This window comes from Perognathus longimembris, chromosome 5, assembly GCF_023159225.1.
Source record: "Perognathus longimembris pacificus isolate PPM17 chromosome 5, ASM2315922v1, whole genome shotgun sequence".
NCBI lineage: Eukaryota > Metazoa > Chordata > Mammalia > Rodentia > Heteromyidae > Perognathus > Perognathus longimembris.
The window spans coordinates 58763162-58789539 of record NC_063165.1 but is presented as its reverse complement, the minus strand read 5'-3'; the positions used below and the strand labels follow the sequence as shown (position 1 = coordinate 58789539).

Here is a 26378-nt window from a genome sequence, read left to right as displayed (position 1 = left end):
ATTTCTTTGCCCCCTTACTCTCCCCAAAACAGATTTTAAAAAGACAAAAAGAAAAGAAAATCAACAACAGAGAAAAAAGATCTCTCGTTTCCATTTCCTGAAATTCAGGAAATAGTATTTTACATATTATGAAAATGTTATTTTATATGATTGAGGCACATTCTTAAGAAAATGCTGGATTCTTAAGAAAAGGTTGGATAACATGTATAGGACATTCATTTTAGTGCACAGACCCAAAAGCAAGAAATAAAAACTTGAAAATTATTCAGAATTAGGAGCTTGCCATTAAAATTGTGTTTGTTCTACAGAGTAAAAGATCCTCCCACTTGATGTATAATTCATTTCTATGGCTGTAACAGGCTGTCTTACTTAACTGGATGAGTGAGCAGAATTAAAATATAGGTCAGAAAATAATTTAACATTTCAACCTAATATCTCCTCCAAGTCATGTAGCATGGATTATGGAAAAAAATTCAAGTGGCAAATGAGGATTATATCCTCTCAGTATTTAGGGGATAGTTTGTTGTCAAAACTTCATTGCCTTTGTCTTATTATGGATGCGAACAAAAACTTAAGAGTAGTATTTTAGCCAAAGCACCAGGGGCTCATGCTGAGGACAGTTATAGTTATAGTTCTTGTAGATCTTAGGGACACCATGGTCAAAAGACAAAAAATAGGAGTAAAGGATTACTAAAACTGGCAAAAGTCCATTCAAAGAATCTGCTATTGTAATCTATAATCTTACAATGATGTCAATATAGCTACTCATGAAAAAATGGATAAAATATACAGACATTTATGGCACAAAGTGTTGTGCCAGTGACTGATGCCTGTAGTCCCAACTACTCAGGAGGCTGAGACCTGGTGACCAGTGAAAAGATGGAGGTGTGGCTCAAGTGGTAAAGTGCCAGCTTTGAGCAAGAAAGCCAAACAAGCACAAGGCCCTGAGTTCAAACCCTGGTACTGGAAAAAAAAAAAAAGAGTAAATGAATAAATCATGCATATATATGTATATTTCCTCTCCCTTTCCTTTAATATTTATTTATTTATTATTTAGTGTGTGTGCCAGAATTGGAAATTGAATTCAGGGCCTCATGCGCTGGCTTAGCTTTTCTGCTCAGGGCTGTGGCTTTATTAGTTGAATCACATTTCCACTTCTGGCTTTTTGCTAGTTAATTGGAGACAAGAGTCTTTTAGATTTTTCTGCTTGGGCTGGATTGAACCATGCAATCCTCAGATCTCAGGGTAGTTAGGATTACAGGCTTAAACCACTGGCACTAGATTATTTTCTCTCTCTCTCTCCCTCTTTTTTGTTTGTTCTCTTGCTCTTCCCTCCTATCTATCTATCTATCTATCCATCTGCTCTGTCAATAATCTGTTTACTGTGATATATATGTATTATATATTATATATATATATACATATAGTGTGTGTGTATGTGCGTGTGCGAGTGTGTTGGCCCTGGTTCTTTAACTCAGGGCTTGAGCAGTGCCCTTGTCCCTGAGATTTTTGCTCAAGGCTACTAATCTACTGCTTGAGCCACAGCTCCACTTGTGGCTTTTCTTGGTACTTTTCTTGGCAATAAAGGTCTCATGGGCTTTTCTGGCTTTGAACAGCAATCCTCAGATCTCAAACTCCTGAGTTGCTAGGATTACAACTATGAGCTACCAGCACCCAGTTGTTGTTGTTGTTTTTTAAAGGTTTCCGTGGTGCTGGGGATCTGGCTCAGCCAAGAGTGCCTGTCTGGAGAGCTCAAGGCCCTGAATTGGGTCTGCAGCTCTGGTGGGGGGGGGGGGAACCTATATAAAAACAAACAAACTATACAGGTTTCCTTACCTCAATATTGCCCACACTGAGGACCAAGCCTGTCACACATGGATGGATCCTTGAGTGAGCCCCATCTAAACCTTATCCATGATTCTAGTTTTGTTTGATATAAAGTGATAAGGGCTCCAGTATTTTAATTTACTGTATACTCTTATAGCAGAACTATAAACTCAGATAATTTATAAGCTATATGCATAACAAATATTAAAAGATATAGAACAGAACACAGAAAGCACATTGTAGCAAATGCCCAATATTATTCCTCTCCTTCCCTTTTGCCTTGCCTTAAGCCTTCAGAGAGAGACACAGCATAAGAAAACACAGCCAATCCTGCCACCCTTGCTGGGGAGGAACAGACATAATTTATGAAACTTGCCATAAGGGATTGGTGTGAAAACGTGTAATGCAATGGGACAGTCAGACATATATCTTCCTTAGCAGATAAAAGGATTATTTTTTTTTTTGGTTATAGCAATGCAGGGTGTTTGGAAAGAATAAACAAAAGGGAGTCATTCATTGAGAGGAAATTGGCAGGATGTGTAGAATCTGTATGGTGAACGTGTGTGTGTGTGTGTGCGTGTGTGTGTGTGTGTGTGTGTGTTGGAGAAGGGAATGTAAATTCAGTTTATAGTTAGAAAAGCCCATTAGGATGTGATCATGGAGTGAGGAAGGTATGACAGAATGTTTTTTTGTTTTGTTTTTGTTTTTGGTCATGGGCTTTGACTTTATGGCCCTAGTGCTGTCCCTGAGCTCTTTTGCTCAAGACTGGAGCTCTCCTACTTTCAGCCATAGTTCCACTTCCAGTGTTTTTGAGTGGTTAATTGGAGATAAGAGTATCATGGGGACTTCTCTGCCTGTGCTGGCTTCGAACTGTGTTCCTCAGATCTCAGTCTCCTTAGTAGCTAGGATTATAGGCATGAGCCACTGGAGTCTGGCTGAGATTTGTAATTAATTTTGTTGATATCAAGAAACTTTTATGAATATCAGTTCATATTGTGACATGCTAGCTTTGAGAAAATAAATTTCTGGCTTTTTCTATATATATGTGGTGCTGAGGAATCAAACTCGGGGCTTCATGTATGCCAGGCAAGCACTTTACCATTAGGCCATATTTCCAGCCTTTGGTGGTCTCTTTCATCAGTTATCTCAGGATGAAATTATTTGATTCTATTTAAACAACACCTAGGCTCTTATCTGATACATTATCCTTAAACCTTTGAATAGAAATAACAATAAGAATAAAAATTAGAGAAGGCTGAGTTTTGAGGCTGATACCATAGCACTTGAGCTACACCTCTTCTCACCTTTTGCTGGTTAATTGGAGATAAGAGTCCCTAGGGCTTTCCTGCCAGAGTTGACTTCAAACCAACACCTCAGCCTCCTGAGTAGGTAGGATGACAGGTATAAGCCACCAGTGAAAAGCAGCTTGAGAGGTTTTAATCTGGATTAGATTAGATTGGTATTACTATCTTCCCTGGCCCCATTGCCCTTTCTATTTCTAGTACTGTCTTCATAGCTGCTCATTTTGGTCAGCTGTGCATTATGAGTCCTTGCACTAGAGTTTTAAGCAGAAATGAGAGGTTCAAGGTGCCTAGTTGCCTGGTTTTAGGGTGAATTATTGGCTTACCCCAGTAACTTCCTCTGTGTTAAAAGCAACTAGTCAACTCAACCTCTCCAGGCTTCAGTTTCTTTCCTCATAGACTTACTGAAAGGTTTTGTGAAAGCTAAGTTAGATGCATCTGAAAAAATCCTTAGTTTTTTTTTTTTTTTTTGTCAGCTGTAGGGCTTGAACTCTGGGCCTGGGTGCTGTCCCTGAGCTGTTTGGCTCAAGGCTAGCACTCTGCCACTTGAGCCACAGTGCCACTTCTGGTTTTCTGGTAGTTAATTGGAGGTAAGAGTCTCATGGACTTTTCTACCCCGCTGGCTTTGAACCTTGATCCTCAGATCTCAGCCTCTTGAGTAGTTAGGCTTACAGGGGTGAGCACCAGCACCTGGCTAGGATGTTGTTTTGAATATTATAAGCATTGCAAACAAGGAATGGCATGAGTTGTACAGAGGCCATTGGCTCCAGGACTGTGATGGGCGCGATGGAGTGGTGCTATCACAGCCCTGCCTGCCTGTCTTTTGTGCCATCTGTGAATGAGCAAGAATTCTGTGCTGGGCTTTCAGACCACCAGTGTGTCATACTCAGGCCATACGTTCCCTCTGAAATATTGGTAAGTCAGTTTTTCTCCAGCATGGTGCCTGCTAATTTATATAACCTTTTCTTCTGGCCTAAGCCCCTGCACATGGCTGATGACAATAGGATGCTGAGAAAAGTATGAGCACAAAAGAAAGCAGAAGAGCAAACCAGAAAAAGGCTCTTGGTTTGTGATAACACTGCTGACAGACTTGCATGCGGTTCACCAAGCAACCAATTTATGACCCTGTCACCTTTACTTCTAGTGAGTATCTGAGTCCAAATTACTTTTGTGATTAACTTTATATAATGCTCATGCTAATACTATGCCTACCTTGATAAGACATGAAAATTCTAGGAAAAGAAACACAGTGATCTTCCCCAACACCTTCATACAACAATTTTGACATAATTAATAGCATTTCTAGATACATCACAGCAAACACTTCTATAATATGTATGATGGAGAAAATGAATGACTCTAATCATACTTTATTAAATTTTATTAATCCTCATTAGATCCCTATTATTCTTTATAAGTGGGTTGCCGAAAGAGAGAGAGAGAGAGAGAGAGAGAGAGAGAGACAGACAGACAGACACAGATACACAGAGAGAATAAAAAACAAAAACAAAAGGAATGCTGGTCAAGATCCACTATAACTGATGAGAACTGAGTGACTGCTTTTTTATCTAGTGTGATAATATAGATATTTTTCATATTTAATAGGAGACTCAGGATGTTTGTGGGTTTGCAGAAGTGTTTAAGATAGAACGAGTGAGGGGCTGGGAATATGGCCTAGTGGTACAGTGCTTGCCTCGTATACACAAAGCCCTAGGTTCGATTCCCCAGCACCACATAAGTAGAAAACGGCCATAAGTGGTGCTGTGGCTCAAGTGGCAGAGTGCTAGCCTTGAGCAAAAAGAAGCCAGGGACAGTGCTCAGGCCCTGAGTCCAAGCTCCAGGACTGGCCAAAAAAAAAAAAAAAAAAAAAAGATAGAACGAGTGAATTGTCATATATTGCTGTCTGATGTTTTCAGTCTTGGCACAGAATCTCTTTAAGATATCGTATTTTCCATTTTAAACCCTGTCAGTTACAAAGAAAAAATTTACTGCCTGGCTCTGGTGGCTCACATCTGTAATCCTGGCTACTAAGGGGGCTGAGATCTGAGGATATCTGCTAGCCTGGACAGAAAACTCCGTAAGACTCTTAACTCCAATTAACCAGCAAAAATGCAGAAGTGAAGGTGCGGTTCAAATGTTAAGAGTTCCAGCTTTGGGTGGGGAGGGCAGAAGAGAAAGCCAAGGTGAACTTTGAGGCTCTGCATGTAAGCCCCTGTACCAGCATTAAAAAAAAAAAAAAAGAAAGAAAAAGATCTTGTCATTAACCTTTCTTTTCCTATTATTAAATGTGTAGCTGAGAAAATTTAATTAAATAACTTGAACTCAGAAGTGTCTGAATGGAAGGATTGAATAAAAGAAATGTGAATTTCTATTTCCTATTTCTTAGTCAAAAGGGTGCCATCATAATCTAACCTCAAAGAACCATGTTTTGTGGTTTCTGATCACAACTAGCCATGTACTCTGAAGGGGTATAGCTGGGCTCAGTCCTGCCCAGGTCATGACCAGAGGAATGGAAAACCATTCAGTCAGGTGACCTGGTAGAGGGAGGCTGTTCAGACACTGACTTGATCACTTCGTGCTTGGGCAAATCACTTTACCTGTGTTTTTATACTGGCTTAAAAAGACAGCATCTAGTCTCAACCAACTCTGGTGTAATAAACCAGTGAGAAAGTGCTCTTGGGACCTAATGAGGTGAGGCACCATGTTGTAGATACTAACAGAAGTACTAGGACAGAACGCTGGAGGTCTTGATGTGCCTTCCAAGAAATGACCCCTTGACATAGCAAGCGAGGTTCTCATCATTACTCACAATTACAAACGTCTGGGGAAAAAAAATCTGACTCAGATCTTCCAAGAACAGGCTTGTCTTTATTCAAACCAGTTCACCCAGTTCGCAGACTTTAAAAAATTTATTTATTTATTTTATTTTTGAAGCTATAAGCACAGGGTAAGCTTTCTGGACTCCTAGGGTAGGACTGTGAAGTAAGTGTTCCATGCTCAGGATTCATTCCTTTGACCAAAAGACTGAGGAAGTCCTTCTGAAGCCACGGACTCTCCTTGCTACTCAGGGCTCACTGTCAGTCAGAACCTTCCAGGAACTGGGTTTTCTGCGTGGTCCTCGAAGACCTGGTTTGGGGCTAAGGGGAAGAAGGAGGTGGTGGGGCCAGGGCTCTCTGCTGGGAGGCAGGAACCCTACTGGACCGCACCGTGTGCGGGTCCACTTCTGGATCCGTCCCATGTGGCCCTGTTCAAGTCGCGTCTCTTGGGGAGCTCAGTGTGGTCACGTGGGAAGCAATGGCTCAGAAGTTGGTCGGCGTTCTAAAGTTTTCAGCCTGGCGGAGAATGCAGGGCGGGGCTCCCGAGGAGGATCCTGGAAGTAGATTCCAAGGCCAGATCTTTCCCGCCCAGCCTCAGCCCTGTCATTTGGCGCCTAAAACAGCACACTTGAAGTTCCCTCATTTTTCTGTAGCACCCCACCTCCACCAGCCTGCATCCTCCTCAGTTTCCTTCCTCTTCCTTTGGTGGAGGCAAAGCTCCATGAGCTCCCCGTTTCCTTTCCTCCTCCGCAAGCTCCCTGCAATCGCACGTCTCCTCCTCTTCCTCCCAGGAAATGCAATGACCTCGGTTCGCCCACCTTGTGGCCAGGCCCCCGGTCCGCCGCGAGCCCCCCTTCCCCGCGACCGGCGAGCGCGGCGCCGCGGCCCCGAGGGCACCCGCCTTCCCATACCTTACATGGACAAATGCGTGCAGGCAAAGTCAGGAATTCAGGCCCCTGACGTCAGCCTCCAGCGCTCCGGGCACCGCACGGGAGACTGAGGGGAGGGGGTGGGGACGGTGGGGAGGAAGGAGGGGGAAAGGCACCAACCAGCAGCCGCTCCAGCCCGGCCGAAGTTTCACTTTTTATCTGTGGGTTCGTTCCCGGGGCTCGCACAAGCTTTCCCGGGATAAGTAGCTTTAGCGATCGGGGACAGCCGTGTGCTGCAAGGTAAGGGCTGGCTGCACGCTCCCCGGGGTGCGGGGCGCGCACTCCCGGGAGCACGGCGCGGGGCGCGGGGCCGGGCCTGTCCGGGACGGGGGACAATGGGAGGGGGCAGTGCCTGGGCACCTCCTCCTCCAGTTCTGCCTCCGCCTCCAGCCGCCACCGCCGCCGCTGCCCCGTCCGCCTCCTCCCCGAGGTATTGTTGCAAATCCTCCTTCCTTCCCCCCTCCACCCTCCGCCTGCGGGTGCTGCAGGAACCCCCAGTCCTCCCCCGTCGCGAGCGCCTCGGGGGTGGCTAGAGCGCGGGGTGCAGAGCGTCCTGCCCTGGCCACCAGGCCCGCGGCGCGGAAGTGCGGGCCGCGGCCCAATCACGGGGTGCACCCCGTGGTGGTGGTGTGTGTGCGGGGGGGGGGGGAGAATGGGGACCCAGAGTTTATATGAGGTGTGCGGGGGGAAATGCTTCGGCTCCGGGACTGGGCGGGGTTGGAGTCTTTTCTCAGAGCGCCCCCCCACCTCCGCCTGGGCTTTTCTGGGCGCCCAGGGGGCGGGGCCACGCCTAGCAGCTTAGAGCTTTCGCGGAATCACAGTTGTCACCGTTGAAAGGGCCTAGGGACCCAATCATTCTTCCCATTTCACAGTCTGGGAAACTGAGGTGCAGAGGAGAGGATCGTCTTTGAGGTCATTCATTAGAGGCAGAGCTGGTATTCGACTGGGTAGCTTAGGACCCCTTCCTTAGTTGTGTGTGTGTGTGTGTGTCTGTGTGTGTGTGTGTGTGTGACTTAGTGCGTAGGTCTGTTGGGCTCAGACTTTGCACTCAAGGAGCGTTCACTTGAAAGGAAGAGCCGAATCTGAGCCACAGTAGGAAGTGCTGGGTTCTGGGGAGAATGGGTGAATCAAGTTTTAAAGGGGAGTTTGGGGGACTAGCTTGATTTTGGGCGCCCCCGGGAGGGGCTAGAAATGGCCCTTGGAGGGGGGATTGTTGTGGATCAGGACTTTTGAAGGATGGGGAATTTTCTGACGCCTGACGCCCTCATAGAGGAAGGCCGTGGCCAGCAATCGCAGTCCAGTCCAGATTACAGGGTGGGAGTGGAGATGGAACCATTTATGGTGTTTTCTTGGGGCTTGAGGTTTGGTGAAGGGGTCAGAAATCATGTCATGCCATGAGCAAATCAGTGGAATTGCGCCCTGGGTAAGGGGACTAAGCAGTAACTCGGTTCTAAAGGAACTGAGCTAACTTTTCTGCTTCCCTGTCCCCCAGAAGGGGGTCCACTGCTTTCCCTCCATACTGGAAAGGGTTAACCAATGCTCTGGGTCAGCTAGGTTTCTAAAACTACACTCCATGACCTTTATCCCCCCCCCTCCCCTTTCTCTTCCCACTTCCTTCCCTTGGGCCTCTCCAATTAAAATAAGAAAGAAAAAAAAGTCTCTTTCTTAAAAGGTGTTAGTGACTTAATGTTTCACCTCTCTTTGATATGTGCATTTTAAGAAAGCTTAGAGGAAGGGAGGGAAAGTGGGTTGGGGGTTCTCTAGAAAGAGCTAACCCACATTTGGATGGATAGGATCCACAAAGGTGGGAACCAGCCCTATAGCTTCAGTGGAGTTCTCCTGTCCTATCTCGAACCCCCTCCTTGCGGGAAATTTTTTTTTTTGGGGGGGGGGCAGCACCAAGGCAGTTAAAAAGCAGATGTGTGTGTGTGTGTGTGTGTGTGTGTGTGTGTGTGTGTTTTAAATCTTTGACAGGCAGTCCACCGGGCCGAGGCCTTTACTGAATAGTGTAGATGGGATTAGTTGAATGATTGATAGGAAGGCAAGCCTGGGACCCCTGGGTCTGGCTGTCTCCAGCTTCAGGCTCCTTGTAAGCAGCCTGGTGTCTGGAGTTGCCTTTGGGGGTTGGCAGAGGGAAGAGGAAGCTGAGCTGCTGAGCTGCTTATTATGGTTGGGACTTAAATAGGACCCTTCTTGGCAGGGCACATTCTAGTGGAGAGGCCATTCCCTCGCAGACAGAGATTTCCAGGCAGAAATGGGTGGGTGAGACTTGATTATGAAGGGCTTTGGAAATGCCAGGCTCTGAGTCTGGGTATGACTTGAAGTCATCATTTGAGGAATTTTAGCAGGCTGGAATATGCTTTAGAGGGAAATACTGGCCATTGAGAAGCTTGATTTCCATTTCCAGTGAGAGAGGCAATCATTTGGCTTAAGATAATTATCATTGAGTGTTCATTTATCTAACATGTGTTACCTATTAGGTGCTACTGTCAAATATGAGACTTTTCAGGTTCCTGTTTTTATTGAGACAAATTCTATTAAATTATCTTGAAATACACTTCTTTTTCTTATTTTAGTATCACTGAACTCAGTTTTTTTTTTTTTTAGTAATCAGAGAGCTGTCATTGTAGAATACTTTGTTATATTCTAAGTTGATAATGACCCGTCTTATAGTTGCTGATTTACTTTTTAATTTATTTCATGCAGGTACTTACAATTGAACTCAGGGCCTTGAGCTTGAGCCACCCTTCCTTCCCTTTGCTGCTTAACTAAAGATAAGAGTCTCACAGATTTTTCTTCCGGGGCTGGCTTTGAATCTTGATTTTCAGGTCTCAACCACCTGGGTAGCTAGGATTATAGGGGTGAGCCAGCAGAGCCTGGCTAGTTAGTAATTTGACACAATTTGTTACTCATGTCATCAATCTTTTTGTCTATTCATCTTTCTATCTACCATCTATCTATTTATTTAATGTGGGTACTGGGACTTGAACTCTTGGTCTAGGTGATATTCCTTAACTTTTTGCTCAAGGCTGGCACTCTACCACTTAAGCCACAGCTTCACTTCTTGCCTTTTGGTAGTTAATTGGAGATAAGAGTTTTAGGACTTTCATGCCTAGGTAGGCTTCAAACCTTGATTCTCATATCTCAGCCTTCTGAGTATCCAGTATTGCAATCCTGAGCCACTGGTACCTAGTGAATCATATTCTTTGTTATTATAGTACTTAGTATTTTAAAGGTACTTTCCACCAGGTGTTTCACTTAAATGTCTACAATCTTCAGAGAATCAGTGCCACCTCTATTTTAACCCTTGTCCAAGGTACATAGCTAATTAGGGATGGGCTCAAAATTATGACTCCAAACTTGTGTTTCTTTGTGATAACATGCAACTTTACGTTGCCATATACCTAGCATAGGTTGACTAGGAATAGGACAGAGTTAGATTGATTTTGAGTTGAGAACAATGGTTTATGGTGCTGAATGATGATGTAGTGGCCAAGAATAGAGTAACTTGGGAGGACTGGAAAGTTCCCTTAGGTCAAAGATTTGCTGAATTAGAGTAAGCAGATAGGAGCTGGTAGATAACCTGGTAGAACTAGAAGCTGGAGATACATGAAGAAGAGTAGTATGTAAAGCACATATAATTGTGCTTACTGTGAACCAGGGCCCAGGTAGACCTTAGGAGTCTGAAGACGAAGGTAGAGTTTATAGATGTGTGTGTATGTGTGAAGGTCAGTGTATTACATGCTGTTACAGGATATGTTTAATTACTCTGCTTGGGGATGAGCACTTCAGAAAAGCTATCATAGGTGAGTGCTATTACAGTGAAATCTCTAGGACTCAGTTGGAGTTGTCCAACTGAGGAAAGGCAGGTGACAGAGGGACCTACCTGGTGAAAGTAGTAGCATATGCAGATGCAGAAGGAAGAAGGTGGCTTGGTTTTCAGACTATACTTTGAAAGGCCAGCACAAGAAGGCAGTGGGAAATGGAGTAAGAGGTGAATTTTCATTTTTTGCTAAGTAATGTTTAAATTTATCTTGTGTAGATGATAGGGCCTATTAACTGGTCCTCTAGAGATTCATGGTTCACAGGAGAACAAGGCTGAGCAGAAGCTCTGGAACCATCTCTGTGGGGTTAAGTATTTGACAGTAATGCAGGAGCCATGGCAATACTTTTAGTAACCGGCTGAGTGAGCCTGAGACTTTGACCCAGGGCAGTAATGATGCCCTCATAACTGCATATATGCATTAGTGGGTGGGGACTTTTCCTGGAACAAGGCTTTGGAATGCTACACTTTGCAAGAAGAAACTTGCTAGAGAGGAAAAGGGATCTAAAGTGGTATAGCTGCATATAGGAAGCTGGATCTGAGTGGAAATCCATTGGCTTGAAGGTGAGGACCATACTGAAGGAGGTAAGAGAGGGAGGAATGGAAGGGCATTGTGGGAGTTTGCTGTAGTTGGTGAGAGGCTTGGAAGAAATGGCCGTGTTCCTAATGCAGATGGAATGAATGAGACTGGTGGGTGTGAGTGACCAACGGTCAATGGAAGTCATGCAGGTGAACCATAAAGTTCGAGCTAGAAAATGTTTATCTTCTATCATTTCAGACACTTTTGTGTGCTTATCATATGCTTATATCATTACTATATTGATTATTTATGACTGCTGTGGTTTGGATGTGGCTTGGTCTTCAAGGGTACCTGTGTGTGTTGGAGGATTGGTTCTTGGTGTGAGGATGTGAGACTGGGCCAGATTTTTAGGAAAAGGATCCATAGTGGGTGATCCTTTGTTCATTAAAGGTGTCTCCTAGGAATGGATTGATAGAGTTCCCTGAGTTCTGAGAACTAGCTGTTACAGGAGAGCCAACCCAGTCTCTGATTTGCTCTTGGGCCTGTTTTTGGGTGATGTGATCTCTTTTCCACTTGCACTCCTGCCATTTTGATATCATCCTTCACCACACCTTCATCAGGGCTGAGCAGTTGCTGGCAATATGCTTTCAAACCTCTGGAAATTTGAGCTAGGTAAATCTCTTTTCCTTATGAAGTCCCCCAGCTTCAGGTATTAAGTAATACTGACTAAAAAATGGATTAGTATAATGATCATCTTTTCTTTTTTTTGAGATGATTTCTTTTTTTTTTTTTTTTGTAACATTTTAAGCTTTTTTTTTTTTTTGGCCAGTCCTGGGCCTTGGACTGAGGGCCTGAGCACTGTCCCTGGCTTCCTTTTTGCTCAAGGCTAGTACTCTGCCACTTGAGCCACAGCGCCACTTCTGGCCGTTTTCTGTATATGTGGTGCTGGGGAATCGAACCCAGGGCCTCATGTATACAAGGCAAGCTCTCTCGCCACTAGGCCATATCCCCAGCCCCACATTTTAAGCTTTTTATTATAACGGTGATGTACAGAGGAGTTATAGTTACAAAAGTCAGGTAAAGAGTACATGTCATTTTGGATGCTATCACCCCTTCCCTCTCACTCTCACATACAATGGTTCAGTTTGAATACATGTGTGTGGTTTGGGGATTTATTTTGGTTCCTGTCACTGGTGCCTGCCCCAAGCTCCTGGACCTTTGCTAGCTTCATATTTCTTATTTGTGACAGTTCCCTACCCCCATCCCACCATTCTCCTTTCAAATCTACTTATTTTTGCTTACTCTGACAGTCTTGGAGACATTACAAGGCAGAGCCTCCTGTCTTTTCCCTCTCTTTAAAACCTGCACATCCATCTGTCCTGAACAACAGGAACCAGGATATAACAAGGACACCTGCACCTCCATGTTCATTGCTGCACTGTTCACAATAGCCAAGATATGGAAACAACCCAGACGCCCCACTACAGATAAATAGATTTAAAAAACATGGTACCTATATACAGTGGAATTTTACACTGCCATTAGAGAGGATGAGATGAAATAATGGCATTCACAGGAAAATGGATGGAACTAGAACAAATGATGTTGAGTGAGACACGCCAAGAACAGAGAGACAAATAGCGTATTGTCTCCCTGATGTACAGGTGTTAGAATTTAAAAGTAAAGAGATAGAACAAAGTAAACAGATCTCAAAATATCAAAATACAGTAAAAAGAAAAGAGGACACAGAATGCATGGAAAGTGCAAAAATAACAACAACAACAACAACAATAATAATATAGCAAAGGGGACTATCAGCTACATTGGACACTGATGAAAGTGAACTAAGCAACTCATGGGTGGAAATGGGAAGGAAAGAATGAGTGAAAGAGGCAACAACAGATGTTACTAAACAAAAGGAATGTAATTTATGTATCACCTGAAATAGAGGAAATCTTATTGTTAAATTTCATAGACTTTGTAAACTATGTTGAGTAGAATGATAATTTTCATCATTGTGAAAGTTAAAATGTGTACTATGAAACTTATGTAGTAACTTAAACCCAATAAAAATAAAAAAATAATAATCCATCTGTCAGAACCTGGGTAGTAATTCATAGCCTTTGTAGCTCTTTTTATGTGATAAGTACATTTTACAATCAAGACTCATATGTATATAGAAGCTGTTATTATTAATTTCCTAGTCCTGTCTAGTAGTGTTAACTGCCAAGGTCTGAGGTTTTGGAAGTCAAGATAGTATTAGATTCGTGACTGCATAGCTGAAAGGTCTAGGTTTTACCATGTTGTTTTTTGGGCAGTGTATCTTCACTATTTAATTTGTTCAAGGGAAAACAAATACATGTGTATGAGCCAATCTTAAGTTGTGTAACATCCACAATTTTCAATTGCCATGAAGATCATATGATATATCACATGACATATTAGGTGATCATATGATACATGAGTGTACTTGTGGAAACCAGAAGAGTTCCTATGGCAGCACTTTCTAAGCTATAATATAGGATGTCGTGTGGCCCAGCCCAGGGGCCCAGCTGGGACTCTGGCACATAGTGATGGCTCCTTTTCCTGCTGGTGAGGATCATGGGATTTGGATCTAGTCAATTCCAAGTTCAAATACTCAATGTTCCATTTAAACAGAGGGAGCTTCCCTACAGTGGTCATAAGCACTGTTTGGATTTCTGATTTACTTTTAGGATTTTATTAACAAGGGCACCACTGTTGGAAATAGCATGCTCCAAACAAACTGTTTTGAGATCCAGAAACATTCTTTCCAGGTGGTACACAAAGTGACTCTGTCACCACTGAGTGACAATGCAGGCGTATCTCGCTCTGACTTGGATTTTCCTTTATGTTGAGATTGTAGTTTTTAGTCCTGTGGGATTCTCTTCTGTTGCAGTAATTGCTCCTGTAGTGGCCTTACACCATGGCAGGACAGCTCCCAAGAGTGCAAAAGAAAAGCCAATGTTGAGTGGCAGAGCCAATCTTTCTCAAAAACTTATGTGGCAACCGTTCAGGAACCTTACCTTTTTAGATAAGCACAAGGCTCAGGTTCGGCCATGGTCACTGATCTCAAAGTTTTGTGACTTTGGCCTCCTGCCACCTTTAGTATAGATACTTTTCACTCTTTTTTTTTTTTTTTTTTGTATATTCCTCTGTTATTTGGATCAATGACCAGTCACCCTGCTGCCACCTTGCAGAAGACATTAGAGTAGAGATAACTTCTTTCTAGGGGAAGATAGCCAGGGCATATGGAGTATAAGTTCCTTGACATTCTCAAGAGAACTTTTTTTATTTTTGGTGCTGGGACTGGGGCTTAAACTCAGATATAGGGAGCATCCCCTTAGTTGTTATTTTGTTTTTTCTTCCTCTTCTCAAGGCTGGCACTCTGCCATTTGAACCACACTTCCATTGTTTCCTGGTTAGAGATAAGATCTCATGGATTTTTTTTTCTGCCTGGGCTAGCTTCGAACTGCAGTCCTCAGATCTCAGGTTTTTCAGTAGCTAAGATTGTAGGTGTGATTCACTGGCACCTGGGTTCCTTGGCATTCTTTTCTAAAGTGTATTTTATTTTCATTTTGTGCCAGATCTGGGGTCACTGCTCCTGAGTTTTTGTGCTCAAGGCTAGTGTTCTACCTCTTGAATCACTAGTGCTAGCAATCCTTGGCATTCTAAAGAGAACTTTTTTTTTTTTTCTCCTGTGGGTAGTGGGGCTTAAACTCTGGGCCTGGGTGCTGCCCCTGAGCTCTTCAGCTCAAGGCTAGTGCTCTACCACTTAAGCCACTGCACCACTTCTGGTTTTCTGGTGGTTAATTGGAGATAAGAGTGTCACAGACTTTTCTGTCCGGGCTGTCTTTAAACCATGATCCTCAGATCTCAGCCTCCTGAGTAAGGTGGGATTGCAGGCATAAACTGCCTAGTAGAACTTTTGTTTTTGGCATGTTAAAAGATTATCTTTTTAAGGTTAATCCCAATTTCCCTACATATGAAAATGCTTACTTTACTGGTAGAATGATCATATATTGATTGGCCCAGGACAGCCTCAGCTTATGATTATGTTCTTATAGTAGGAATACTTTCCCTTTTCGTTCTCAGAGGTGTTCTGATAGGAGATTGAAGTCTGTGGTTACATCTGAGTGTTGAGTTACATTGAAAAAGCTGGGCCTAAATGAAAGGTTCAACAATTATTGTTTTCATTATAAAAAGTGCTAAGTGTTCTAGAAATGTCATTTGAATGACTTACATGTATGAAAGTAGAGTTCAGAATGTTTGAAGGTGAGTTCAAGGTTGTGGGCCTTATGGAGGTGGTGGACCATGTACATGTACAAGTTTGGAAGTGCTGGCTTTCCCTGAGACATCAAAGAAAGACACAAGGGCTTTGACTCAAGTGGAGTTTGTCAATTCAGGTGCTGGTGGCTCACCCTTGCAATCTTAGCTAACCAGGAGGCTGAGATCTGGGGAACTGTAGTTTGAAGCTAGATGGGGCAGGAAGGTGTGTGAGACTATTATTTCTAATTAACCAGCAAAAAAGCAGGAAGTGGAGGTGTGGCTCAACTGGTAGAATTCTTGCCTTGAGTAAAAAAACGAAGGCAGAATGCCCCAGCTGAGGGAACCTAATTTGCTCTGCTATTAATAGTTAAGAAATAAGATTGATTCTCTGTCCATTGAGTACTTTGGTTGGGTTTCTGATCTACTTTTTTTTATGCAGTGCTCCATCTTGATAATAATCTCTTTGTGTAACTGTGTGAAGTCCAATGCTGCACTAAACTCAGTGCGGAGAGGTCACCAGAGTCACCTACACTTATTCTTTCCAGTGAATTTCCACTGAGGACAGATCTTGTGTAATTCCCAGCAAGAAAACAATTTGGTTGGCACTTGTCTTGTTTGGTATGAAAACGAATCATTTTCAGGAACTGTAGTAAGGAGGTGCCACCCAGAGGGCAGGGCGTTCCCTGAGTCATGGGAAAGGTAAACTTCGCAGTGACCAGGTAGGTAAGTGGCACTTTTTCTTAGATGGAGGTGAAAGGTAGGTTAGCATTCCAGTAGCTGGCCTTTTCCACCTTGGCAGTCTTTCTTATTGGCTGTAGTTTAGCAGCCTCTCTTGGAGAATATTAGTATTGGCAGTTGGACAAGACCCTAAAGATACATTTGTCCATCAATTTGATGCATTTATGTATTCACTCGCTCTCTGGACAGCATGTGTCAGGTCCATCGGTGTATAAATGTGAAAATCTGATATGTGTCTTGAAGATGGAAACACAAAAGCTATGTGAGCCCTGCCCCTAGATTATATGTTTGAACTTGGGAAGCTGAGGCAGGAAAAACACAAGTTCTCAGCCAACCTTGGCTACATAGAGAAACCTTGTTTTGAGAAACAAAGACAAAAACAAACATAGTACATGGGAAAATATCTGATGGCTCTGATTGAATGGTGATTTAACTCTAGGCATCTGGGGAAACTTCAGTTTCTTTCTTTTTTTTTTTTTTTTAGCCAGTCCTGGAGCTTGAACTCAGGGCCTGGGCACTGTCCCTGAGTGTCTTCTGCTCAAGGCTAGCACTCTACTACTGAGCCACAGTACCACTTCTGTTTTTTTTTCTGTGTATGTGGTGCTGAGGAATTGAACCCGGGGCTTCATGCATACTAGGCAAGCACTCTACTGCTAAGCCACATCCCCAGCCCAGAAACTTCAGTTTCTCAGAGAAAGAAATATCACTTTTTAATGGACATTGAGGGATGAGTGGGAATATGGGAGGCTTGGAGAAAAGAGGGTCTTTAGTTGGGAGAATAAAATGAACAGAAACATGGAGTTATCTTGGAAAATCAGAGGTATGGGACTGCATAATAGAAAGAGGCCATGGAGATGGGTAGACCCCAGGTTGAAAAAGGCTTTTTGGTCTGTAACAAGTTGAGACTATATGATGAAGGGGGAGTATCAGCATTGTTGGATCTGTATTTTAGGAAAATAAATGATTATTGTTGAGTTGAGTGGATTGAAGAGGAGGCTCTTAGAGATACCAAAAGATACTTACTGTAAAACCTCAGACCACAGAAAAGGCTAAGCTGCATTACCCCTAGAGCAATGTATTCCAGAGAAGATTCAAAGAATGGAAGTCATCTTATCTCTTCATTTTATTGAAGAGGAAACTCCTGAGAAGGAGGCACATCCAAGCTCTACAGCCTGGTTCCAGCATAGCTCTGAGCTGACCCCATTCTCTGCTCAGTGCATTTCTCATTATATCATTTATTAAGCGACAGTATGTAAAAGTGGTCTGGGAGGTGAGAAAGAATGAAGGGGTGATCCTGATCAAAATGTAGTGTACACATGTATTGACAGGTTGAATCGAAACCCCTTTGTAGAACTTTTTAACAGTCATTGAAAAAGTAAAATGAAAAGGTGGTCTAGGCTGGAGAAGCTTTGTAAGAAAGGGCTGGAAAATGATTAGTGTGTTGAATTGCATATATGTGCATTCATTTGTTCATTCATTCACTCTTTCCTTTTTGTTTTTGAGTCAGGGTCTGTAATCCAGGCAGTCCTTAAACTGTAATTGTTTTGACTTAGTCTCCCAAGGGCTGGGTTTATAGGCATATGTCACACTAGGCTTTTCAATGCTCAATTACCTGCCAGGCAGTGTTTCAGAAACTGCATACACTATGAAGAAGAACATGCAAATGAACAGTTAGTCAGTGATTTGCAATTCGCTCTCCTTACTTAGCCTATGTTGTGACTTGGGTCTAGAAAAGTAAGATAAGATACCAGGGTTATATCACTTGTGCAGTAGCAGAGATTACCAGCATGTACCAACATACCAAGAATCCATACAGACAACTAGCAGGATGTTTCAAATTCATGCTGAAAGTTAAAATAAGAGTAAAGAAAAAATGAACTCCAATTCAAGTAGTTTGGAGTAATTATAAATCTTTTTGGACATGTTTTCAGTAAGTGGGAGGGACAGATGACATATTTCCCCATCAAATAAAACAATCAATTTAGATTTAATAAGACAGTTCTCTTAAGGTAATAAAAATTCAACTAACTTGCCATAACCATCTTATTTAAACTCAATTAAGAGCCTCATATTTCTTACTTGCTGAGTAAAATTTAATAGAACTTCAGTTAAGCATTTATTGCTTATTTAATTCAAAATTAAGTTAATCACCACAGTTAGTAACAACCACTGAGTACTTAATTAACATTCAGCATACTATCTTATTAGATCTAAATTAGATACAGACAGGTCTTGTTTATCCTAATCCACTTGCACACACTGCTCACCACCCCCATTTCTCACCCAAAGGCCTGTAGGATCCACATTGTTTACCTTTTCTGACTTGTCTTAATTTTCCTCTGGTACACACCCAACTTTGTGTGAAGAAAAGGAAAAGAATCCATCAGGTTGTGGGGACTTTTAGTTGCAATAGTAGCAGAGAAACTTCCATTCAATTCCCTTTTTCAATAATGAGTGAGTGCATTTTCTGTGTGAGGTGATATTTTAAACACTAAGGAAGATAGGGAGGGTATCATCTTGGCATTTTTTGGCCAGTCCTGGGGCTTGGACTCAGGGCCTGAGCACTGTCCCTGGCTTCTTTTTGCTCAAGGCTAGCACTCTGCCACTTGAGCCACAGCGCCACTTCTGGCCATTTTCTGTATATGTGGTGCTGGGGAATTGAACCCAGGGCCTCATGTATATGAGGCAGGCACTCTTGACACTAGGCCATATCCCCAGCCCTCATCTTGGCATTTTTGGTTTCTCATTTAAATGACAGCATTGGGTTTAGTTTATTCATGTAACATGAATGACCTTATGCTGGGTGTTGGGGTTACCACAGGGGTTCAGACAAGGCACCTGTTCCTAGCTAGGACAGTCAGGAGCACAAGAGCCTCTTCATAGGAGCAGGCGCTGGGATTCCTTGAGACCATGTTACCAAGACTCTTAAGGCTATTCTATGAGAAAAGGCTGCTCTAGCTCAGCAAACATGCCCAAAGTCTAAAATTATGCAAAATGAAGTAATAATCTTTACCATGGAACTTTTCTGAATCTTTTATTTTTTTTTTTTTGGCCAGTCCTGGGCCTTGGACTCAGGGCCTGAGCACTGTCCCTGGCTTCTTCCCGCTCAAGGCTAGCACTCTGCCACTTGAGCCACAGCGCCGCTTCTGGCCGTTTTCTGTATATGTGGTGCTGGGGAATCGAACCTAGGGCCTCGTGTATCCGAGGCAGGCACTCTTGCCACTAGGCTATATCCCCAGCCCTTTTCTGAATCTTTAATAAGTCAGTGTACATGGTAACCTCTCAAAAGGTTTGTTTCACAGAAGGACTTGACCCTAGAACCCTTGTGAATTCATTCCCTTGTCCCTTTTTACTCTCTAGAACATTGCATAGACCCAGTGACCCAGTGTGCTTTGGAGAAAGCTGCTATAGGCTAGAGATTCTGTCCACCAGCCTCTCACAGCTGCAGAGAGCTGAGCAGGCACAAACTAATAGCTATGACACGAAGCTTGGCTTTGCCTGAGGAGGATGCAGGCTGAGTGATTTCAAACATAAGGACTTAGAGTTGGGACCTAGTATGGAGTGAGGGTGGATTTTCCTTATGGTGGAGTGGTGGCCATTGTACAGATTCACTTTAAAAAAGCACAGTAGCCTGGAGGGTTGCACTACAGTCATCTGGTGCAGAACTGTGAACTTCTAAGTTGACTGGTTGGACATACTTGAAGGCTATAGCATAACTTAGACATGTTTCCATCACAGCCTGAATCTGGAAGGTGAGAAGCAGCAGAGTTTTTGTTGTAGAACTTGAGGCTCTCCTATCCTGTCATTGACACCCTCAGTGAGGCACTCCAAGGCTTTGCCTCTGCTTTGTGAACTGCAGTTATTTTCTTCTTTGATTGTGAGTGTTGGCTCCTTTGTAGACAGCTTCATGATAACAGGTCTAGTTTCCATTTGCCCTGGTATATTTATTTATTTATTTTTGTCGCTTGTAGTACTTACATTCAGGGCCTTCATATTGTTCCCTGAGATTTTTTTTTCTCTCTCAAGGCTAGTGCTCTACTACTTTGAGCCAGAGCACCACTTCTGGTTTTCTGGTGGTTAGTTGGAGAGAAAAGTCACACAGACTTTCTTGCTAGGGCTGGCTTTGAATTGCGATCCTCAGATCTCAGCCTCCTTAGTAGCTAGAATTACTGGTGTGAGGCTTCTTATTTTGACACTTGGTGGAAACTGTAGTTGATGAAGTACATTATGGTTTTTCCTTTCCTAGAATTGACCTGTTACGTTCTCAGTATGTGCTTAGAACAGATAGCTAGGTGTAAAGTATAAGCTGATTTTTGCAGACATTGAAAAGTCAGCCTCCATGTGTAATTTGATCATCAGCAAAGTTTTTGGCATGAGAATGTCAGCAGGCAGCCCTCAGGTGGCAGACTGAAGTGCACAACATGGACTGTGGATGTGGGTGTGTGAGGAGGGTGTGCCAGAGGGGGCAGGGTACAGGTAGGATAAGTCCAGAGATGTGTTTAGATGAGGAGCCACTGACCAATAGCACTGAGAGTTGGTTCTCCTCCAGTAGAGATTTTCAGAATTTAGGAATCTGCCTTGAGAGTCTATTTTCTTTTCTTTGTACTAAATGTAATTAATGCTCATGCTTTAGTCTTTGTGATTTGCCTTTGGATCGAACTAGATAGATAGGTCTACTAGAAAATTCCAGAAACATTCCAAAATCTTTGGTTTAAATAAGGAATGCTTAAAGAGAATGGGCACTGAAGCCACACTGTCTAGATTTGCATCCTGGCTCAGCAGGAATATCTTTCATTTTTTAAATTTATTGATTTATTAAACAAAGTTTTTTTTTGACAAGGTGTTGTGCAAAAGAGGTACAGTTACATAGTAGGGCAGTATGTACATTTCTTGTGTTATCTTACACCGTGTTTTTCTTTCACTTCCCTAGGTCAGGTAGACATATATACAATACACAATGTACTAAGAACATATACAGTAGCCATGTGGCCTACGCCAAAGAAAATTCACCTAGGTCTTTAAATGTAATGTCTACAATAGACAGTATGTCGACAATAGTCTTATATGAACGTGCATACATAGCTTTTGAGCTATTGTGATCCACTGAGAGGTCAATTTTTGACCTTTATATGTTGAGTAGTTGTTTGGTTTTAGTTACATAATGTAGGGTCGCTGACCCAAACCTGTGGGAAATACCATTTCAGCAGGAATATCTTGACAGGTTACTAACTCTCATTAGGTCTCCATTGCTTCATCCATAAAATGAGAATAGCAAAGAATACTATGTGCCTCATTGTGAGGAACAAATGAATCAACGCTTATGAAGTCTGACACATTGTGTTTGCCTAAATGTTAGCCATTGTTATTACTTGATCCCCTTCTTGAGTCACTGAGTGGTGATTTGGAAAAGATGTTTTTTTTTCTCTTTTCTTCTTTTTTTTTTTTCAAATTTTTATTATCAAACTGATGTACAGAGAGGTTACAGTTTCATACATTAGGCATTGGATACATTTCTTGTACTGTTTGTTACCTTGTCCCTCAAAGCCCCCTCCTTCCTCCCCCTTTTGGAAAAGATCTTATAGATCATCACAATGAGTGTTGTTAGTATTGTCATTCTGGTTGTCTCTCTAAATAAACTTCTACACATCTGTTATCCAGTGTCCCTTATTTTTGATGTAATAAATATATCAGCGTGGTACATTTGTCAAAACTAAGAAAGTGCTTTCCTAAGAACCATACTCCAGATTTAGTTTAGACTTCCAGTTTTTCCATTCATTTCCCTTAAAAGATATTATTAAGTAGTTGTACAAAGAGGTTGCAATTCCATAAGTCAGATTATGAGGCAGTGCATCTTGAGCAGTGTACCCCTTCCATCTTTCTCCTCCATTTTTCTCCCTATTTGTAAATTAATGTACACAGGGGTCACTTCTACAAATCAGTTTGTAAGTACAATGCATCTTGATTGATGTCACCCCTTTCATTATTGTCCCCCATCCCTTCCTACTGAACCCAACCCCTTCCCTCAGTTTTCCTAGATCCATAGGATATGCATTGAATATTATAACTGCAACCTGCCTCTCCCCCATTGGCTTCCTTTTTTTTTTTTTTTTGTTCCAGGATCCAGCCCAGGATTCTAGAGTTCATTTAATCTAGCTGCCCAGTTTAGAGTGACTTCTTGTTTTCTTTACGCTTCAGAGCAGGATTCTTTATGGAAAAGCTTGTTAAAGCCTGTGAAGTTGAATGTGTGACCTGGAGTGGCTATGAATGTAAGGGGAGTATGCACGACTAGGTTTCCTTCCTCTGTCTGATTTTTTTCCTTGAAGGGACTCTGGCAAAGTAGGGCTAAAAAGTCACTAGAATCCAACCCCTAGTTTCCAGGGACAGAGACTGAGGCTCCCAAAATTGAGATGTTAGAGGAAGCTGGAAACTTAGAAAAGAGCAAAAAGGATTGTGGAGAATCCCTATGGTTGAGAAAATTAGCATTTAAAACTAAGAAACAGCCATTTGAAGGCAGAAAAAAAGAGTATTACAGACAAAATAAAAAAATTAGGAAACCTTTGTCTATTTAGGACTTACTTCAAGATGACAGCTACAAGTAATGCAAAACAAAGCAGTCATTCATAAGGAAATCTGTGAAATTGTGGAGTGGAACTAGTGTTTGAGTTTCCGATAAGCCAGTATACTGTCTGTTTTTATTCTTGGAAGCTTTTATCATACAATACTACATTATGTTGTAGTCTGACTTTCACACAAATTGGATCCTGAAACTTCTTACAGGAATTAAAAATACAAACTCGTGGGCAGTATGTGTTTTATAAATTACTGAAAACAGAAGTGTAAAGACATGGCATACTGAGTACAGGGAAGCCTGTGATGGGCACCAAGACCCAGAGAGATTTATGGATGAGGCAGCGAGGATGGCAACAGGAAGGAGCTGAGAAGCTGCAGCAGACAGCAGGTGTGCAGCTCTGTCCTTGGTGCCAAGATGGGGAAGGTGACATCTCCAGCAGGTACTGGGATTGTGAGGAGGGTCTGGGGTAATGCTGGCACTGGTGGAGCCCTGGGCCAGTGAATCTTCTGTATCTTTCTTGGGGTTTATGGTTGGTTGACTAGTCCAGTTGACTTTTTATAGCTCTTGGCCTTTGCTTTCCCTCACTCTCACCTGTGTCCCAGCATCTCCTCAGTCTAGATTATCCTTTCTGCCATCCTCACCTGGTGCAATCCAAACTGACCTTTTAGGTCTGGCCTGCTAACAGCATTCTCATCCATGAAGCAAGCCTTGATTTCTGTCTGTAAGGTCCACACAGGGAGGGCTCCTTGCAGATGCCCCACCTGTTTAAGTCTGCACCCAGTACCTGAGTTACCTAGGTAACTGGCACACCTGGAGGCAGTTACCTCCTGCTTCTCTGAGGTCACATCCAATCCACCTGGCCAGATCTACCTTTTTCTATTTAATCTGGCTTAACACAGTCCCTGCTGTCTTTCCTTTTCTCTCTTGCTGTCTTTCTGTCTTTTTCTTTTCTTCCTTCCCCTCTGTCTCCTCATACCTCCATCTTGTGCATGTGGGCCAGCAGTTTGTTCTCCCTCCAATAAACTCCTTTCAGCCTGAACCATGTGGTTTGTTTCCTTTCCTTTCTGGTGAACCTTCCACTGTCCATCCACTCTAAGGAGGAAGTAATCACATCCTCTTTTGAGCTGACACTTTGTCTTTTTCTTTGTTTTTCAGGTTTTTAAAATACTTTATTGTAAAGGTGATGTACAGAGTGGTTACAGTTTTCATACTTCAGGTAATGAGTACATTTCTATTTGAACAGTGTCACTCCTAAAACAATTTTAATATTGACCATTTAGACATAAAATTCTTTTTTTTTTTTTTTTGGCCAGTCCTGGGCCTTGGACTCAGGGCCTAAGCACTGTCCCTGGCTTCTTCCCGCTCAAGGCTAGCACTCTGCCACTTGAGCCACAGCGCCGCTTCTGGCCGTTTTCTGCATATGTGGTGCTGGGGAATCGAACCTTAGGGCCTCGTGTATCCGAGGCAGGCACTCTTGCCACTAGGCTATATCCCCAGCCCCGAGACATAAAATTCTTGATATAGTTTCTTAGTATCTCTGGAACCACGTCACTGGTATTTTTTCTGGAAAAAACCTTTCAATATCCTAATTTTTGAACGTAATTTCCTGGACTCTTCATCAAAGTTGCATTTGTCATTAAATATCTTTACAAACTAAAACAAGTAGACTGTAGACTATCTCTTTTTTGTGTGTGTGCAGGCCCTGGGACTTGAACCCAGGGCCTAGGCTCTCTCCTTGAGCTTTAGTGCTTAAGACGCTAGCACTCTTAACACTTGAGCCACAGTTCCACTTCTAGCTTTCTTGGTAATTAAATGGAGAGAAAAGTCTGAAAGAGAAGCTGGGTACAGTGGCTCATGCTGTTGTAATCTTAGCTACTGAGGAGGCTGAGATCTGAGGATTGTGGTTCAAAGTCAGGGCAGGAAAGTCTATGAGACTCTCATCTGCAACTAACCTCCAGAAAACAGGAAGTGGAGCTGTGGCTCAAAGTGAGGGAGTGCTAGCCTTGAGCATAAAAGCTCAGGGACAGCCTCCAGGCCCTGAGTTCAAGACCCTCCCCCCCCCAAAAAAAAAACAACAATAACAAACAAACCAAAACTGACCCTTTGTCTTGACTCCTTCCCATCTTCTCTTGTAGTTGTCAGTTTTCTGTCTTTAGTTTTTTTTTTTTTTTTTTTTTTTTTTTCAGTCCTGGGGTTTGAACTCTGGGCCTGGGCACTGTCCCTGAGCTTTTCAGTTCAAGGGTAGTTAGTGCTCTACCACTTGAGCCACAGCATCGCTTCCAGTTTTCTGGTGGTTAATTGGAGATAAGAGTGTTATGGACTCCCCTGCCTATACTGGCTTTGAGTGGCAATCCTCAGATCTCAGCCTCTGGAGTAGCTATGATTACAGGTGTGAGCCACCTGTGCCCGGCTTTAGTTTGGCATTTAACATCCTTAGAATATTCATTTCCTGTCTGGAATTTGGCAGACAGGTAGCACACATTTTCAGGATAGATGGGTGGATGGATGGTCAGGTTTAATATTGTACATAGTAGGTTCCAACTTAGTTCCTTAAGAGTAGAACCTTAGCTTGCTCATATTTACAATTTCTCTGTCAGCATAGGCACATTCATTCATTTTGCAGTAATGTTTTAGGCACTAAAATTAAGTTGTAGTACAGGTGTTGGTGTGTGTATTTGCATACCAGTACTGGGCTTGAACTCAGGGCCCTAAGCTTTCCTTTAGCTTTTTCTGCTCATGGCTGGCACTTTACCTCTACTTATGGCTTTTTTCTGGTTACTTAGAGATAGGAGTCTCTTGGATTTATCTGCCCAGGCTGGCTTCGAACCAGAATCTTCAGACCTCATCTTCCTGAGTAAATAGTATTACAGGCATGAACCACTAAAGTTCAACTATGTGCAGCAGTTAATAGTTCATTTGTTGGTAGGGTACACAGACAGAATAGTACTTTCGCAGTGTGTTTTCATGCAAAGATTACCTGGATTCTTTTTTTCTTTTGACACATAAACACCAAGCAGGAAATGTTTATCTGTAAGTTTTTCTGGCACACAGAGCAAATGCTGTCTTTCATCGAGGTGGTTTTAATTTGGAAAAAAAGAAAAAGATCACTGGGCTTAGAAAAACCCTGTTTAGATTTGGTTCCTCATAGAGCTAGACAGACTCTGATAGATTTAATTCCTACTGACTTGCTTTGGGAATCAATGCTAGTTTTGAAAAGATGGTGCCAAGGTGCCGCACTGCTCATAGCTGAGCCTTCTTCCTCATGTTTTGACTTTTCTTTTTTTTTTTTTAATACAGTGACAGGATGGATACCGCTGAGGTGGTAAATGGAAAAAAGAAGTGCAGTGGAGGATACTGATGTATCTTAGGGCCTGTGTATTAATCACAGGAGGAAGTGTCAGACATACCCACATGAACTGGCCTGCTGACTTAAGTTCATGGCAGATCAAAGTCAGAAGGACACGATTGGGAGGAGTCTGATAATGTTGAAGTGAAGAAGCTCAAAGTGCTCAGAATAAACTGTCTAGTCTAGTGGTTCTCATACTTGAAGGAGAATCACATCCATC

At 42.7% G+C, this 26378-nt stretch overlaps 1 protein-coding gene across 6 annotated transcripts in view; it reads left to right on the top strand.

Moving 5' to 3' along the window:
* Positions 1–6983: 6983 nt before the first annotated feature.
* The window catches only part of LOC125351882 (LIM domain containing preferred translocation partner in lipoma), a 645466-nt gene continuing 626071 nt past the window's right edge, over positions 6984–26378 (top strand). For 3 of the 6 annotated variants that reach the window (XM_048346968.1, XM_048346963.1, XM_048346966.1), the window contains exon 1: positions 6984–7113. The gene's annotated coding sequence lies outside the window, so the exon portion shown is untranslated. Of the gene's footprint in view, positions 7114–7263; positions 7304–10829; positions 11261–26378 lie in introns of those variants that run through there. The other 3 variants (XM_048346970.1, XM_048346965.1, XM_048346964.1) reach the window with 3 other exon arrangements.